This window comes from Adiantum capillus-veneris, chromosome 12 (genome assembly GCF_014529385.1).
Source record: "Adiantum capillus-veneris isolate H3 chromosome 12, ASM1452938v2, whole genome shotgun sequence".
NCBI classification, from domain to species: domain Eukaryota; kingdom Viridiplantae; phylum Streptophyta; class Polypodiopsida; order Polypodiales; family Pteridaceae; genus Adiantum; species Adiantum capillus-veneris.
Window position 1 is genome coordinate 70,282,098 of NC_140942.1, and position 4,389 is coordinate 70,286,486.

The window sequence follows — 4,389 nt, forward strand, 5'->3', positions numbered from 1 at the left end:
TTCATCTTGCTTCTGACACTTTACACGTCATTCACAAATCTACTATGAGCTTGGAGTCTTGTTCTTCGGCTTGCAAAGTGGTAAGAAGCATATGTTCTGCTAGGCTATTGAAGTACTATTTTCAGGCTTCATCAGCTAGGCTATTGAAGGACTACTTTTAGGCTTCACTATTGTATGTCTATTTCAATATTGTGAATGTCTTCTCTCTCGGGAGAAGGTTCTTCAGAGTGCAGTTCAAGTCCACAGATCAAGCTATGGAGGTCTTAGCACAAAGCCCTATGGGCTTTCATTTTGCTAAAGGTTTTTTCGCCATATGGGCATAGGGGAAGGATCTTAATGGACTTGATGGTGGGATTGCAATTACAACTAGATTTCCAGGTCTTCTTTCAATATATGCTCCACATGTAGCTGAAATTGGGAGATGTATGTGCTTTGTGGTTGGTGATGTTGTGAGTCCCAAAGACGAGGATCACACAATCTCCCTTCGAATGGTTCTTTACCCATCCTTAGCAAAGAATCCTATGCAATTCATTTCTCTCCTAACTATTCATGGGGGAGAAATCTTGCGAAGAGTATTCTTCATTGGTCTTTGTGGCCACTGCTTATTTGTGGCAAGAAGGGCTATGTTGTTTCAATTTGTTTTTGTTGGAGGATATCTTCTGATCAAAGGTATCATGCATCAGAACAAGAGGCACTTCATGCAAATGCAGGATTGGAAGGTGTTAGTGTAGGAAAAGAAGTGAAGGAGAGAAATCCAAGAGGAAGGTAGCAAGAAACGAAGACGATGAGCTCAAAGGATAGAGGCTCCAAAGCTTGTGTATAGACGTAAAGTTCATGTTTCTCTTCCCTCTTCAAATATTTCTTGGATACCTCTGCACGATCTACCACCTAATCCTCAAGGCACTGATTTGGATATCAACAATAGTTCCGAAGGCATAAATTCAGCTTACAAGCGACATTTCCCTTCTTTGGTAGAAATTGCTAGGAAGTTTGCTAAAGAGAAGGCTTTGAAGACCTCTAAGCTTAGGAGGTCGTTTAGGCCTCATCCGCATCCTATTTGAGGCAATCTTGTACTTTAGATTGCTCTAGGACTTTTATCTTTTCATGATACCCTTTATGGTTGATTCTCTGTTGTATTACTTTGGTGTAATTTTACCTTAGGATATGTGCACTTAAGGTGATTTTTTAATGGAAAGCTTCACTTTTTTGGAAATTTTTTTGATTATAATCCCATTGATGAAAGTTAATCCACAATATACTGACTTATAATTAAGCTCTACAGTTAGAATAATACCTAATTAGTAAGTGGACAAATTCTATCTTGAGCAAGTGGATTCAACATGTATGGGATTTTCCCCTAGGCTTTCTCAAGCTTTATGATATTTCATCTCCTCAACAAGGATGCTCTTTTTTAGGTAGAATGTGTCGTTGGTTTTCTGTTTCCACTATTCTTCACCCTTGTCCTTGGCCTAAGGTTTTCAACTTGGCTCATTTTGGTGGCTCTCTTGGAAGTGGAAGAACATGAACATTGCCGGCTATTATCGCTTGCTTTTTATTGATGGTACTTGGTATCTATATTTTAGAGCCAAAATAGGGCTCCCTCCCTCACTATGTTTAGGGTTTTACTCACTTTTGACCCTCTTTCAGAAGAGATTTCTCCTTTACTTGTTTCAATACTTTGGCTCTTGGATGAATTGTTTTATTTATATTTTGCCTCAGAGTTGTATCAAGTGTGCACTTTTTGGCCCCATCTTGTTTGTCACTCTTCGACTCTTCCCCTCTTGTGATAGCTTTACTTTTGGAGCATCCCATAAAAGGGTGGACACATGAAAGCTCCACTTCATCAAAGGTTTCACATCCCCAAACACAGTGTGGTGCCACTCAGCCCTCTTTACCCACACGATGCAGCGCTCTCTCTCTCTCTCTCTCTCTCTCTCTCTCTCTCTCTCTCTCTCTCTCTCTCTCTCTCTCTCTCTCTCTCTCTCTCTCTAAAATAGTAACATTGTAGGACAAGAAACCCTCAAAGGTTGCACACATGGAGAGTAAAATCAACCACAGCGGCGAAAATAGGTGATTTGGTAGGAATCTTTGTACTGCAACGTCTCATTTTTGAAAGTAGGATTCACAACATAGTTAGACGCAATGGATGGTGTCAAATCGATGAGAGAGAGAGAGACAGAGAGAGAGAGAGAGAGAGAGAGAGAGAGCATATAGTGTACACATTATATGCCTTTGGTCATCTCCTATAGGATCCTTGTCTTGAATTAATATATGTATGTCTTTGCGCATATGTGACATACGTAGAACGTTTGCATGAGTATAGTTTTGTACGGGAAAATTCATGTCTTCATATGCTTTCTCATAGCATGTGTGCATGCTCATGCTCACATGTGCTGTGTGTATGTCTTCATATGTCTCCCATATTATGTTATATCACACATGTGCATACACATGAGTACACACATAAGTGTGTATGTGCATTGCCCTATGCAAACTCTCTATGGACATTAGGAAATTTCGGAGGTCATTTGGAGGGCCTTCTAAGAAAATGTATTTTTTGCACTCTCTCTCTCTAGAAAAAATGGCATATAAAAGAGCTGGGTCTTTCATAGTAAAACTTCAAAAAGTGTACTTTAAGTTGATTCCTTACTCCTCTGAACATTCGTTCGTAGTGATTGAGGGATAATCCTCTTTTCAGTTGCATTGAATGAACAACGTCAATACGGAGGGAATGAGGCTAACATGGAGGGACGAATCCGCAGCCGCTATTCACTTTCCATTAAACCTGCACATTTGGCTAATGGTGCACTCCTCAAATGGCACAAGTGTTACCCAGAAACGAGCCAAATATCACCTTCACATTGATTTGGACAATGAGTACCAACCATTGATTAAGCGCAGTAAAACAAACACACATATACCTCCCGCCTCCATAGACACGCTCAGATCTCAAGGAGCTAAACACATAGATATCTGGACGAGAGGCTCTCTCTACCCTAAGAATCCAATAACTAATGCGTCTCCACCGTTTGTCAATCCTACAAGCTTATTGACCTTTGCTGGTGATGGAGAAAAGGGCCTTCTGGGTTATTGTAAATCACTTACAAGAGAAGTTGAAACTTACAAGAGCATTCTCCAAGCTCAACAATGTGAGATTGTTCGCCTTTCACATTTACATTCTACAGATCAGGTTACCATTTTGCAACATAAAACAGAGGTACAAGAACTGAAAGGAAAGGTGCGAAGTTGTCAAATGAGGGACACCATCTTGGGTGGTCGTATCCGAAAGAAGAAATTGCGCAATCTTGAAACATTGCAGGTTGCATCAGGAGGTCTCAAGAAAAGAATCTGAGCATTAAGGTGATGCTTCTTGGTTGGCTACATTGTCTTAGTTAAGTAATCTCTTTGTTTTTTCTTGTTATGCATTGTTTTCATGTGCCTAAATAGTGTTAGTGAAGCAAATTTTCTGTTATTTACTTATGCATTGTCTTCATGTAGAGATTCAATCTATCCTGACAAGGAAAACATTGACCCCAAAGCCAATATAGGAAAGAGATTGAAGCCACTTATAAGTAGAAGCCTGGCAGCAGATATAGTACATGACAAGAAGTTTAAGGTTCTACAAAGAAATGTAGTGGACCGCTTTATTTTAGAGAACTCAGTGCCTGCAAAAGAGATACAAGGCACACTTGATTCACTTGGTGTAAGCAAAAGAGGATATTCGGCTATCCAAAAGTCTGTCTCATCCATCTTTGTTAGGAAGGGTATAAAATCCAAACTTCTACCATCAGCCTCAAGTGTTTGGAAAGAGAGGCTTCAGCTTAACGAGGCACAGGGAGACTATCTTGGACAGCCCTTTCATATTAAAGCAACTTACAGTGGCCATGGAGCAAACATGGCATATGATGAGTTCAACAATATTTTTATGGACCTGCGGATACTACAGAAGAGAATGGTGGAGTTTTACAACATCACATTTGAAGAGTCACGTGGGCTATTACATTTTGTGTTAAAACTGGATGAATGTGATCTTGTTAAAGAGAAAAAGCTAGAGCGTGTTACTATTACTTTAATGAATAGAGCCCTCTCAAAGTGTCCCAGTGATGATCCTTTATATTTTAGTGTTCAATCAGAATCTAACATATGGTGGCTTGGTGCGTTTGAGGTAAGCGATATTCTCAAGTAAGCTCAAATGTTCAAATCTACTTATGTCTCATTTATTTTGTGTTGCAGGTAAAGAAAGAAGATCATGAGATTCTATATTGGGTGTTCCATCGAACTAATATTCCGGAGCTGATTGATCGACAGACTAACCAGGGAGAGGTACTACGTCTAGATGGAAGGGGAGACTTTCAAGTTCAGTGGCATCTTGCAGGTGACCTTAAAACA